Raw genomic sequence first — 15,565 nt, forward strand, 5'->3', positions numbered from 1 at the left:
GCTATCAAACGCTACGCCGTAACAGGGTAGTTATAAAGGTAGCTTTCGGGTTTGTCAAGAAGCATGCTATGAGACATGGTCAATCAAGATGGGATTTGCCCCTCTCTGATTGAGAGTGATATCTCTGGGCCCCTCGAGTGATCGGATCCGAAAATGCATGGCCATGCTACGTACGGTTAAGAGTTAACCTACAAAGGGATTCCGAATCACAGGATCGAGAAAGAGCGGTCGGCTTGAAGCTAGACCAAATATCGTGAGGCAAAGGGAATAGCATGTATATTATGTTGTGATGGTTCGTCTGATATGATCTTCGTATGCGTATAGGAGTTGGCACGTCTTGCTAGAGGCCGCTACCGACTATTGGGCCGAGTAGGAGTACTCGGGCCATGTCTATACGTATCCAAACCCATAGGGTCACACACTTAAGAGGCTGGAAGCCCAATTCGGATCTGATCCGAGTTGGATTAGGTTTAGGAGTACTAATGGGCCTCGGATCCAGAGGCCCATCAGGAACCCCTATAAATAGAGGGGTGGGGGTGCCCTAGGGTTAAAAACACCTTTTTGGCTGAACACTCTTGCCGCCCCCCCCACGCCCTCGCCTGTTGCAACTCGCGGATCTAGCAATCCGGCTTGCGACGCTTCCTCCCTGCACGTGTGGATACCTTGGAGGTGTTGCACCTGCAGCACTTGGACGAGCCATCGATGAGCCGCCGACGAGCCACGACGAGCCGACGACGAGCCGCGGCACCGGAGGCGATCTTGCTGTGAACGTGGACGAGCTGCTGAGGAGCTGCTGGACGTGATCGACTACGTACGACTACGTTGATCGACTACGTACGACTACGTGATCGTCTTCACTGCACCGACGCATATCTACATCTTCCGCACCAGTAGTGCGTCGAGTGGTAATCCCGTGATCCTTATACGGCAGTTCTTCCTGGTTATACGCGGTAGAAATTTTGATTTGCGCTAGCGTAGCCTACCTCGTATCCCAACAGTGGTATCAGAGCCTTAGCTGCTTAGTTTTGGATTCGGGATGTGTGCATATGGAGATATGCGAGTTTTCTGTTTGATCTATGTCCTGGTTTCGTGCCCTTGCTGCAATGGTAGTGTAACGACATACTCCTACCGGTCGGTTTCCGCCATCGGAGTTAAGTGATACACGTAAACCCAGTTGCAGTGAGGGAAGATCAATATGATTGGTCGAATCGAGATCCAGGGTCATACGCCAGGCGCATTAGATGTGCTATAGTAGATGGGATCTACTGCCGGGGTCGGGATTTTGCCGTATGCGTATGCTTCGGTAAATCAGCCGTAACTTTTCGGTACGATCTCGGATCGGGGCGATTTCTATACGAAAATTGATCTACAGAAAAAGTTACACATGAATTTCAACGGCTTTGCCGTTTTCGGCGACATTAGATTTGCCAAATTCGGCTTGGAAGATGGAGTTTCGGGCCTCGGAAGTTTGGAACGTTAGGACGCCTAACTCTCTTTTGCAGGATGTATGTATATATCTTGTGATCAGTATGGCCCCCTTGTGGATGTGATGCATGTGTGTAACTCATTCGTGACCTGCGTGTCACGCGTACGGCAACACGGCAGGAGCCATATGTGTTGTCACTTTAATGTATTTAATGGTCTGCGTACCAATCTGTGATGATCCAAGCAACTGTGTAATCTTCATTACTAGATTCTTTACTAGCTATTAGGCGTAATAGCATGCTCTAGTTCTTGGAGGACTCATCACTAGAAGGATGGCGCACATGGAACATGGAGATGGAGATCACCATGGTGAACAGGTTCTATGGAGATGGAGATCACCATATGAAAACGGGCCATACTGTGTCACAAGCTGTGTGAATGCTATTCTATTTATGTTTTACTTTCTGCATGCTGTGATGTTAGAAGTAGAACGATCCCTCGCAAAGTTTAAGTTATTATGCCCTCCCAACTAAAACTTGCACCGTCCCATGTCTTGTACAATTAGTGGTGGGTCTATGAAATTAGGGTGCCACTAGTTTTCCTTGACTAGACGGGTTTGTGTCGGACACTTACACGCATAAGGGTTGGTTAGCTTAACAAGGTCATCTTAACGGTTAAGGACCTTGGGGCATAAAGGTTGGGCGCCGAGACATATAGATGTCACCCAACAACAGGAGTCATATGCTGATATGATTAGCAAAAGTTGCTTACCGATCTACCTCGTTTGCTAGCGGTGATGCTAAAGCTCACTAGTGAACTTGTTAGTTGTGGATCCTGAATCACTAAGTTTCAATAGAGGGATATTGATTTTAGTGGGAGTAGATTCTGTTAAAATAGTTTAAAGTAATTTGCTCTATCATGGATACGTTTGTCTTAGTGTATTTTGCATTACTTTTGTTGTAGATTAAATGGCACCTAGCAACACCACCGCATCGTTTGCTTTGCGTTCGGTCCTTGAGAAGGACAAGTTGAATGGAACAAACTACTCGGATTGGATCCGTAACCTGAGAATTGTTCTCAGGGCTGAGAAAAAGGAAGATGTTCTAGACACCCCACTACCACCAGTACCTGCTGATGATGCATCTGCTGCCGTTAAGGCTGCTTACAAGAAGGCATTTGATGCTAATCTTGAGGTAAGCTGCCTTATGCTTGCTTGCATGGAACCCGAGCTGCAGATGCAGTTCGAAACAAATCATGAGGCTTACGATATGATCGTGGCGCTCAAGGACATGTTCCAGACACAGGCTAGGACCGAAAGGTTCAATGTGTCCAAAGCTTTTCTGGAGTGCAAGTTAGCAGAAGGCGCAGCAGTAGGACCACATGTAATCAAGATGGTTGGTTACACTCAGCGATTGGAGAAGCTGGGCTTCCCAATGGGCAAAGAGTTGGCCACTGACTTCATTCTCTCATCTCTTCCGCCTAGCTATGGGAACTTCATCTCGAACTACCATATGCATGGGACGGAGAAGGGTCTGAATGAGCTGTGTGGTATGCTCAAGACAGCAGAGGTAGACATTAAGAAAAGCGCTAGTACCAGCCATGTGATGGCTGTACAGAACAAGCCTACTTTTAAGAAGAAGGGCAATTCTTGGAAGAAGAAGGGCAAGGCTGGAACGTCCAAGCCAAACCCACCGCCCAAGGCTAAAGCTGGACCTGCTCCAGATAAAGAGTGCTTTTACTGTCATGAACTTGGTCACTGGAAGAGAAACTGCAAGCAGTACCTAGCTTCGTTGAAGAACGGCGGAAGTAAGAGTACTTCTACCTCAGGTACGCTTGTTGTTTATGTTATAGACAACATATTTCTCGCTGATACAGTTATTAATTCTTGGGTATTTGATACCGGATCGGTTGCTCATATTTGCAATTCGATGCAGGGAATGATAAGAAGTAGAAGCGTGGAAAGAGGAGAAGTTGATTTCCGCGTGGGCAATAATGCAAGAGTTGCTGCTTTGACCGTCGGGACGATGCAACTCCACCTCCCGTCAGGATTTATTATGGAATTGAATAATTGTTATTTTGTTCCTAGTTTAAGTCGAAACATTTTATCTCCTTCATGTTTGATGAAGGATGGTTATTCATTTGCGAGTGAAAACAATGGTTGTGTGATCTCTAAGAATAATATGTTTATAGCTTTTGCACCCATTGTGAATGGATTGTTTGTTTTAAATCTTGATGGTTCACCTGTCTGTAATGTAAGTGCTAAAAGGCCTCGGCCTAATGATTTGAGTCCTACCTACTTGTGGCATTGTCGTTTGGGTCATATAAGTGATAAGCGCATGAAGAAGCTCCATTCTGATGGACTTCTAACTTCGTTTGATTTTGAATCATACGAGACATGTGAGGCTTGCTTGCTAGGCAAGATGACCAAGACGCCTTTCACAGGATTTCCTGAGAGAGCAGTAGACTTGTTGGAACTCGTACACAGTGATGTATGCGGACCAATGAGCACGACGGCTAGAGGAGGATTCCAATACTTCATAACTTTCACTGATGATTTTAGTAGATATGGCTATGTCTACTTGATGAGGCACAAGTCTGAAACCTTTGAAAAGTTCAAGGAATTTCAGAATGAAGTTGAAAATCAGCGTGGCAAGAAAATTAAGGCCTTGCGATCTGATCGTGGAGGCGAGTATTTGAGCCATGAGTTTAGCAATCATCTAAAGAGTTGCGGAATTGTTCCACAACTTACGCCGCCTGGAACACCTCAGAGAAACGGTGTGTCCGAGCGACGTAATCGAACTTTGTTAGACATGGTTCGATCAATGATGAGCCAGTCGGACCTACCGTTGTCATTTTGGGGATACGCTCTAGAAACAGCAGCTTTCACACTTAATAGGGTACCATCTAAATCCGTAGTTAAGACACCATATGAGATATGGACTGGAAAGGTTCCTAGTTTGTCTTTTCTAAAGATTTGGGGATGTGAAGTGTTTGTCAAGCGACTTCAGTCGGACAAGATCACACCCAAGTCGGATAAGTGCATTTTCGTGGGATATCCAAAGGAAACTTTGGGATATTATTTCTACAACCGATCAGAAGGCAAAGTGTTTGTCGCTCGGAACGGGGTTTTCCTAGAGAAAGAGTTTCTCAAAGGAGAAAAGAGTGGAAAGACAGTGCATCTTGAAGAAGTTCAAGATGAGCCAATCGGGCAAGAATCAATGAGTGATGCTAACGTAGCAGAACAAGTTGAGATACCCATGGCAAGAGAAGCACCGCCACAACCACGAAGGTCGGCAAGGCTCCGCGAAATGCGAGAAATATTATTGTTGGACAATGATGAGCCTGCGACATATGCAGAAGCAATGATGGACCCAGACTCCGAAAAATGGCAGAGTGCCATGCAATCCGAAATAGAGTCCATGGGAGACAATCAAGTTTGGAACTTGGTTGACCCGCCTGATGGTGTTAAAGCCATAGAGTGCAAGTGGATCTATAAGAAGAAAAAGGACATGGATGGAAATGTTCACATCTACAAAGCACGACTTGTCGCAAAAGGTTTTCGACAAGTTCAAGGAGTTGACTACGACGAGACCTTCTCGCCCGTAGTGATGCTTAAGTCCATTCGGATTATTCTAGCTATAGCTGCATATTTCGATTATGAGATATGGCAGATGGATGTCAAGACAGCTTTCCTGAATGGAAACCTAGCTGAGGACGTGTATATGATACAGCCCGAGGGTTTTGTCGATCCGAAAAATGCTGGAAAGGTATGCAAGCTTCAGAGATCCATTTATGGATTGAAGCAAGCATCTAGGAGTTGGAACATTCGTTTTGATGAAGTAGTCAAAGGGTTTGACTTCACCAAGAACGAAGAAGAGTCTTGTGTTTACAAGAAGGTTAGTGGGAGCTCTGTAGTATTTCTAATCTTATATGTGGATGACATATTACTGATTGGAAATAACATTCCTATGCTTGAGTCCGTAAAGACTTCACTGAAAAATAGTTTTTCGATGAAGGACTTAGGGGAAGCGGCATATATTCTGGGCATTAAGATCTATAGAGATAGATCGAGAAGGCTTATAGGTTTGAGCCAAGATACTTATATTGACAAAGTGTTGAAGAGGTTCAACATGGAAGAGGCAAAGAAAGGGTTCTTGCCTATGTCACATGGCATACATCTCAGCAAGACTCAGTGTCCTTCGACTGCTGATGAGCGGGATCGCATGAGTAGAGTGCCATATGCCTCGGCTATTGGATCTATCATGTATGCAATGATAAGTACTCGCCCAGATGTTTCATATGCGCTAAGTATGACAAGCAGACACCAATCTGATCCAGGTGAGAGTCACTGGACAGCGGTGAAAAACATTCTTAAGTACTTGAGAAGGACTAAAGATATGTTCCTCGTCTATGGAGGTCAGGAGGAGCTCGTTGTAACAGGTTACACCGATGCTAGTTTCCAAACCGACAGAGATGATTCAAAGTCACAATCAGGATTTGTGTTCACGCTGAATGGTGGTGCTGTTAGTTGGAAGAGTTCCAAGCAGGAGACGGTGGCCGATTCTACGACAGAAGCCGAGTACATCGCGGCTTCGGAAGCCGCGAAGGAAGGTGTTTGGATAAGGAATTTCCTCATTGAGCTTGGTGTGTTCCCGAATGCGTCCAGCCCATTGAATCTCTACTGTGATAACAATGGGGCAATTGCGCAAGCAAAGGAGCCAAGGAACCACCAGAAGAACAAACACGTAATGCGGCGATTTCATCTCATTCGAGACTTCGTTAACCGGGGTGAGATCAAGATATGCAAAATACACACGGATCTGAACATTTCTGATCCGTTGACAAAACCACTCCCGCAGGCTAAGCATGATGCGCATGTAAGAGCTATGGGTATTAGGTACCTTCTAGATTGACTCTAGTGCAAGTGGGAGACTGTTGGAGGTATGCCCTAGAGGCAATCATAGAGATGATGATATTCCATTTGTATCCATGATTTGTATGTTGTGTTCATTGAATATCCATTGAAGGCTACTTGAATTGATTTGCAATTATGTGAATTGTATGTGAAACTCTTTACTTGTATGGTTATTCTAAAGTTGTCCCTAGTCGGAGTTCATGTGAGGACACACATGAATATTAGACTAGCACATGTATTAGTTGATGACTATGTTTCACAAGTCATGGACATGGAGATGTTGAACTAATAATGTGGACACATGTGGAGACATGTGTTAGGACTGACCCAACACGAGAAGTAGTTCTCTCTTTAAACAACATATACGCTTTGTCCTTAGACCTGAGATTGTCGCATGTATTCTAGATGTGGATTGACCTACTTAGGGGCTATCAAACGCTACGCCGTAACAGGGTAGTTATAAAGGTAGCTTTCGGGTTTGTCAAGAAGCATGCTATGAGACATGGTCAATCAAGATGGGATTTGCCCCTCTCTGATTGAGAGTGATATCTCTGGGCCCCTCGAGTGATCGGATCCGAAAATGCATGGCCATGCTACGTACGGTTAAGAGTTAACCTACAAAGGGATTCCGAATCACAGGATCGAGAAAGAGCGGTCGGCTTGAAGCTAGACCAAATATCGTGAGGCAAAGGGAATAGCATGTATATTATGTTGTGATGGTTCGTCTGATATGATCTTCGTATGCGTATAGGAGTTGGCACGTCTTGCTAGAGGCCGCTACCGACTATTGGGCCGAGTAGGAGTACTCGGGCCATGTCTATACGTATCCAAACCCATAGGGTCACACACTTAAGAGGCTGGAAGCCCAATTCGGATCTGATCCGAGTTGGATTAGGTTTAGGAGTACTAATGGGCCTCGGATCCAGAGGCCCATCAGGAACCCCTATAAATAGAGGGGTGGGGGCGCCCTAGGGTTAAAAACACCTTTTTGGCTGAACACTCTTGCCGCCCCCCCCCCACGCCCTCGCCTGTTGCAACTCGCGGATCTAGCAATCCGGCTTGCGACGCTTCCTCCCTGCACGTGTGGATACCTTGGAGGTGTTGCACCTGCAGCACTTGGACGAGCCATCGACGAGCCGCCGACGAGCCACGACGAGCCGACGACGAGCCGCGGCACCGGAGGCGATCTTGCTGTGAACGTGGACGAGCTGCTGAGGAGCTGCTGGACGTGATCGACTACGTACGACTACGTTGATCGACTACGTACGACTACGTGATCGTCTTCACTGCACCGACGCATATCTACATCTTCCGCACCAGTAGTGCGTCGAGTGGTAATCCCGTGATCCTTATACGGCAGTTCTTCCTGGTTATACGCGGTAGAAATTTTGATTTGCGCTAGCGTAGCCTACCTCGTATCCCAACACAGTCATCGGCTGCAAGCTCCAGAGACATGACCCCTTGAATCGGCCGATACCCGGAGGCGTGTTGGGCGAGCTTATTAGCTTCCTCGTTATAACTTCTGGGAATGTGCTCAATAATTGCAGACTTGAATTCCTTCAATAATTGGAGGCAATCTTCATAGTAAATCCTTAAGATATCATCTTTGCATTCAGATTTCCCAGTTAATTGATCGACAATGAGCATGGAATTCCCAAAAATCTCCACCGTATCGGCCTTGATTTCTCTCAATAATTGGATACCCTTTAGGACAGCCTGGTATTCCGCCTGATTATTGGTGGCGGATGCCTCTATCGGCAGAGAGAAATCATAACTTGCCCCTCGAGGCAATATGAGGATGATGCCGATTCCTGATTCGGCCCCACATGAGGAACCGTCGAAGTACAGTGTCCATGGAGCTGGCTCAACGACAGCGATTCCTGGTCCACAATGTTGGGCCACGAAATCGGCCATTACTTGGCCCTTGACAGCTTTGGCCAATTCGTACCTCAGGTCAAACTCTGATAGAGCTAGAATCCACTTTCCAATCCTTCCTTTCAAAATTGGCAATGACAACATGTACTTGACCACGTCATCTTTGCACACAACTATGCATTCTGCTGATAACAGGTAGTGCCTGAGTTTAGTACATGAAAAATATAGACAAAGACACAACCGTTCTACTGGGGAATATCTAGTCTCAACGTTCAAGAGTCTTCTACTGACATAATAGATTATTCTTTCTTTTCCTTCGAATTGTTGTACCAGCGCCGATCCAATAGCTTGTTCATCGACCGATAAGTATAGTCTGAATGGCTTGTCAGCCTGTGGCGGAACCAACACCGGCGGTGAGATCAGGTACTGCTTGATGTCCTCCAACGCTTTTTGTTGTTCCTGTCCCCACACAAATTTCTGGTCGGGTTTTAACTTCAACAAAGGATTGAAGGCTTGAATACGCCCGGACAAGTTGGATATGAACCTCCTGATAAAGTTAACTTTGCCGATTAGGGACTGTAGCTCAGTTTTGTTCTGCAGGGCTACAACTTTATTGATGGCAGCTATAATCTTTTGGTTGATTTCTATACCGCGCTCGTGGACCATGAATCCTAGAAATTGTCCAGCCGACACGGCAAAGGCACATTTGTTTAGGTTCATTTTCAATCCATGCTTTCTTGTGCATTCCAATACCTCTCGCAAATCGGCCAGATGCTCCTGATGCCTCTTTGACTTGACCACGACGTCGTCGATGTAAATCTCCACCAGGACACCAATAAGCTTGTGGAAAATATAATTCATAGCCCGTAGATACGTAGCTCCGGCATTTTTTAAACCGATGGTCATCACTACCCACTCGAACAAACCGAGGTGGCCTGGGCATCTGAAAGCTGTTTTTGAAATGTCTTCTTCGGCCATTAATATCTGATTATACCTAGCATTACCGTCCATGAAGCTGATGACTTTGTGTCCTGCGGCGGCATCTATCAAAACATCAGCTGTCGGCATTGGATACCCATCCATCGACGTAGCCTGATTAAGATTCCTGAAGTCAATGCACACACGCAACTTCCCATTTTTCTTGTATACGGGCACGATGTTGGAAATCACTCGGCATAACGGCACTGCCGAATAAATCCTGCTTCAATCAATCGTGTAATCTCGGCCTTTATATCAGGTAGAATTTTAGGGCTGTAGCGTCGTGCGGGCTGCTGATACGGCCGATACCCTGGTTTTATAGGCAACTGATGTTCAACAATGGAGTGGTCTAGACCAGGAATCTCATGGTATTCCCAAGCAAAACAATCTTTAAATTCTTTTAACAAACTCGTCAATTCACGCTTATACCTGCTGTCTAGACTAGCACTAATATACGTCGGCCTTGGCTTGCTGCCATCTCCTAAGTCCACCATTTCTAATGAATCAGCCAACGTAAATCCGTGCCCAAGCTTCCCGTCTTCTCGGACGAACTGATCCATCTAGTCTGATTCTTCAGAGCCGACTGCTTAGATCAGCTGTAGGCCAAAATCGGACACTTTCAGGAAATCGGTGTCCAAGGTCCTGCTAGATATGCACCTGACGTGTTCGCAGCTCCACTGTTGCACGTCGGCCGCGGCAACACTGTAGGCGGAATCGGCGGTGACTATATCGATGTTGTCGCCGACCCACTGGACGAGGCATTGGTGCATTGTAGATGGGATGCAGCAATTCGCGTGTATCCAATCTCGCCCGAGCAACATGTTGTAGGACCCTTTGCCATTAATGATAAAGAAAGTAGTGGGTAGGGTCTTACTGCCGATGGTGAGGTTGACGCAGAGTGCTCCGCGGGCCGGGGACACATTGCCTTTGAAATCCTTGAGCATCATGTCCGTCTTGGTCAGATCCTCATCAATTTTGCCTATAGCATACGGCATGATGTTGACCGCAACGCCTCCGTCCGCCCGTAGTCTAGTGACCGGCCGTCCGTTGACATGTCCTTTGAGGAACAGAGCCTTAAGATGTTGGCGTTTTTCATCCTCGGGTTTCTCAAAAGTGGTTGTCATTGGTTCCAAAGCCAATTGTGCCATTTGCTCCTCTATTTCTGTTGCGTCACCCCAATTGGCGGGAACCATGAACTCCATCGGCAAGATGAACACCATGCTGACGTCAGCTGCCGGCCCCTGATTGTCATCTTCTTCGCCAGTTTTTCTTCTGGGGCGCCAGACTCGAGACCTGCCCTCTTTCTTATCCATCGTCTACCTCTGTTCTTCTTCCTGTTGTTCCCATTGGCGCAGATGCTGGACTCTTCATTTCTGGGATTTAGTCAAACCGTCTGGGCACCATCTGAGGTTCATTGGTTTACCCAGTGGTTTTGCACACTCCCAGTCTGGCTCTCGTCCTAGGGGGTTTTCGTCTGAGACTTTGGCATTGGCCCTCCTCTCTAGCCGATCATGTGTGTTGGTCCTGCCCCCTAGTCAATCATGCTGGTCAACTCTACCCCCCAGCTGATCACGCACTGAAACACGCTGATCCTCTTGTTCGCGCCTGTATCTGCTGATCGGCTCTAGTCCGCGATCCATGGACCGTGACCTCTTGAATGGGTGACCGCTGCGATATTGACCATTGCACTCGGGGCAGCTATCGGCCGACGGTAATCTAAGGTTGTTCTCCCAGCAGTGGATGAAGAACGGGCACCGCCAATGATCTTCGTGTCGGCGCATCATCTCCTCACGGCGTCTCAAGCTTTCTTGTTGTCGCTTATACTTGCTGAGTAGGTCTTAGGAGGTGACAGGCCTACGTGACTTCTTTGATCTTCCACCCTCATCTTCGGTCCGTCCTTTTCCTTGACATCCTCGACCGTGGCCTGATTTCTAGAGTCCACAGTGCCACTTCTCCTGGCCGATTCTGACGTCAGCACCTTCATTTTGAGTGTGTTTCCTCCTGCATCGACCATGTTGGCAGGGAAAGGATGCTGATCGATCTTCATTGGTTTTACTGGCTTTGTCGGAATTTCAAATTTGAGTCTTCCTTGTTCGATGGCTGATTGTATCTGCTGTTGGAAGATCTTGCATTCGTTCGTGTCTTGGGATGTGGCATTATGCCATCTGCAATATTTCATCTTTTTGAGCTGTTCGGCCGATGGAATTGTGTGATAAGGCAAAAGCTTGATCTGCCCTTCTTGGAGAAGCAAATCGAAGATTTTATCAGCCTTTGACGTGTCAAAGCCGAATGCTTCTGGTTCTTTCTTTCCAAACGGGCACGATATCAGCTTTTTTCCTTTTACCCACTCTGCTAGGCCGATTTCGGCCTCTTCCTTCGATTCAGACCCCTCCACGTATGCCACCTTTTTCTGAAAAATTCTTCATTGGTCGAAAGGGCGCACCTCTTGGCTAGACAAACAGTGGACGATTGGACTTAAGCTTTCGAACTCCTAGGAGGCGTACTTCTCTTTGATGTGTGGCAGGAGACCTTGGAAGGAGATATCGGCCAGCTGAGCGTCAGTCAAGACCAGGGTGTAGCACTTGTTCCTGATCTCTCTGAACCTCTGTATGTAACTGGTCACTGGTTTGTCACTCCTCTGCTTGAAGCTGGTCAAATCCGAGAGCTTCATCTTGTGGATTCCCGTGAAGAAATACTTATGGAACTGCTTCTCCAAATCGGCCCAAGTAATGATGGAATTAGGCGGCAGCATAGTGCACCACTGGAAGGCCGATTCGGATAGGGATGACGAGAATAATCGTACTCGCAGAGCATCTTGCGTGGCAGCTTTCCTGCACTGGATAATAAATCTATTCACGTGCTCCACCGTTGACGTATCATCTAGTCCCGAGAATTTGGTGAAACGGGAACCTTATACCGATGGGGAAACGGCAACAGGTCGTAGGCGGGTGGGTATGGCATTTTGTACGTGTAGGTTTGTACCTTTGGCTTCAACCCAAACTGGTCTTGAATTACTTCTGCTATCCTTGTGGTCCAATCCACCTGTTGCTGATGCATGACTGGTTGAGGAATCGGTGCATGTTGTTGGACTGGTGGTGCCATGGCTGGGTAGTGGATCAGAGTGTGCTGTCTAGTTGGGCAATCGGCTGAGTAGCCGATGGTTGATGACGTAGGGAATCTACCGCTTCATCGTATAGTATCATTGGTGTTGCGCCCCTGAGAGTTTCTGCAATGTCTGCCCCCCCTGCCAATTTCTAGCATGGCCAGCTAATATTGTGGGACCGTCGGCCGGATGGCCGATTGGAATGATGCCTGGGTTGGAGAGTTCCCATAACTAGTCAATGGATGTAGCCCGACCGTCATTGCTAGTGTTCCCCACAGTACCGAGTTTGAGGGCAGCGGTTGCACAGAGGAAATTTGAGCAGGCTGAGGCGGCGTTTGCAATTGGCAGAATGGCGCGCCACTGTATCCCAGGGGTATTGAAGCATTGTACCCTCCGTGTTGCATCGGTATCGGCTGAGGAGCCGAGTGAGACACGCTCGGTGCCGCTAAGAAGCCTCTGATTGGAGCTACGATGGGCGGGGCGTAAACTTGTCCCTGATACCCCTGAGCCACGCCACTGACCGAGGAACTGATGACGGTGTTGTATACCGTGTTGGTCATTACTGTGGACTGGTCGATCATAGCCTGGTAAACAGACTGTTGAATCATGTCAGACATCTTCCCAGAGTCCTCAGCGATGGTGATGTGGCGGGGAGTTGGAAGAGGAGCTTTCTTGATGGTCTCCCCGCTTCTAGTACGACTAAAGGATTGCAAGCATGTCTTCCTGTATTCTTCTAGATGTCTTGCCACTTCTTCCTTCTGGTCATCTTTGAGATATGCTTCAATGATTTCAATGACGTTGTCTTCGGAAACCTCAGCAGCCTTCGACATGTTGAGTGGTGCTTGGTCCCACCGAACGTGCCAAAAGTGTGTTGGCGCTGAAAATCGACTGATGACCCTCAGCGTCGGACACACGACCCGGGAGAATCTGCTTAACTCCTGTTCAGGTTATCGCCTTGGTGTAGTTCGCAGCGTGCTAGTCAATTTGACCTGTTGATTGACAAGGAAATAAAAGTATTAAATTCCAGGAGTTCCGATCGGCTAGAGTTCTGATCTGTCTTCAACAGTGTGTTGGTGAATCGGCCGATTCACTGTAGAGGTAACCAGCTATAAAACTGCCGATACCGCGTAGCGATCGTAAAGAAACGCTACTAGAGGAAACTAAACAACGCTAGAAAAACAACACTCGCGATAGATCCAATCGACTATATGATAATAAAGAAAGAAAGCAATAAAAGCCGACAGTTCGTATCTCAAGCTGAATAACTGGTGATAGAAACTAAAATAACAGGTAGAACCTACGATTCTAGTTAATATCGATAACTGGTGAATAAATCTAAACGAAACAACAGCGATGCGCCTGAAGTTAAAGCTTAGATATTACTCGATAAACGGAACTTACAGAATCGGTCGGAGATCATGTCGATGCAGCCCTGCTAACCCGTACGAACTCGTGAAAGAAAAAGTATTTTGGCGAAGTCGCCGACTTGAAAGTAAAGTACGAGGAAAAAGTAGATTGGTTGTATTGATTGATGTGTTGTTTTTTACAAACCTCTAGAGATGGCTATTTATAACCTGTTATAACTGATTTCCTAACTAACTAGGATCTATCTCTAATTTTAAATGATAACAAATATTTACAAACACAACTCGTATCGGAGTTGGTTATCATATTTCATGGGCCAATCTCCTTTTTTAGCTAATCTTTTCTCCGGCCCACCTTAGGCCCATACTGGCCGAGCCGCTCTAGCTCCAAATCGGCCAACCCTTACCGACCCCTTTGTCAATCGGCCGAAATACTGTAGCTTCAATCGGCCAATTCTCAACTGTAGCTTTTAACTCGTCGCATCAGCACGTCTTTTCCCTTCTCTGACGCTGATTCAAACACGTATCAAAATCCGGCGTCAACAACATGTCAAGATAACAAGACAGTCCAAATCTACCGGGATATCATGGAACGCGTATTATAGTTTGACAACTCAGATTACTTTCCCTCCTACAAACCAACCACTTGGGTAACCCCAGGTGGACCACCGGACTTATAAATCCGACAGTTGGTGTGCTAGGTAGGGGTGGTTGCGAGATCCTCCTAGCGACCTCGATGGCATCCCGTCTTGGCATTGTTTTTCCAAGAGCATGAAGGACTTGCTCGCCAACCCGAACCAGATTTGTTTCGGGACCATACCGGCGGATTCCGATCTGGTCGCTTCTTTCGTCAACTTGGCATCCATCGTCAGCTCGTCTTATGTCGAATCTACTCTGGCAGGACAAATTCTTCACCTAAGCACCGTCTCACCGCTCGCCCGGCAAGTCGGCAATCTCTCTCTCTCTCTCTCTCTCTCTCTCTCTCTGAGAGGGTTCCAGATCTACTTGCTGTCGCCCGCCCACCCATGCCCTCTGATTTGATCCCGCGGCTAGATTGCATCAACAGCACTATTGCTGAGTGCATAGATTTGTCTGAGGTGACGCTATGTTCAACAAGGTCGGCACAAGGTCCGTCCTGCGTCCCCTTTGGTCTGTGGAACTCGGCCGCCGAGTACTCCACCAAGCTCGATTAGGTTTTCCAGATCTAATCTAGAGACCCACTCACACCCGTCCAGTTTCCGGATTGTGGCGAATTCCAGGTGCCCCACATCATCCTGACACCAAACCCATATGGAAGTGACGATGAGAGCAACTCCTCCACACATGATCGCAAAGCTTTTGTGGTTTCTGCTGATGAGCCACCCCAGGATGGCAAAACGGAATCTCAAGAAGAAGGCTGTAACACCAGGAACCAGATGATGAGGATATCCCTAACATTGACACTTCTCCCATACCTAAACAAAATGCTATTAACATTATTGGATCAATTACAAGACAACGGGCAAAACAGTTAGAGAAGGAAATAAATGCTCAGGTAAACGCTAACCTTGCATTTGTTACAAATGATGTTGAAGATTCATCGATGCATTCAGGTCATTGCTTTATTATTCTTAGGAATGATGGAGTATATGAAAGTGCATGGAATGATGATAATTTTAGTCCACAAGTGTTGTTCAAATGAATTCTTCAAGTGCAAAAACTCATGGCTAAAAAGATGAAAGCTATCTCTAAATACACATTACAATTTACATCTTGAATTGTTATATTGTGTTTTCACTTTTATTTTAGATTCCACTTAATTCATGGATGTGCAAGGCTGCTACAAGTATTGAGAAAAATCTGCAACTACATTCAACCAAGACAAAGAAGCTAAAAGAGGACAAATAGCGGCAAATTATGCTCAAG

Source organism: Setaria viridis, chromosome 4 (genome assembly GCF_005286985.2).
Source record: "Setaria viridis chromosome 4, Setaria_viridis_v4.0, whole genome shotgun sequence".
Taxonomy (NCBI): domain Eukaryota; kingdom Viridiplantae; phylum Streptophyta; class Magnoliopsida; order Poales; family Poaceae; genus Setaria; species Setaria viridis.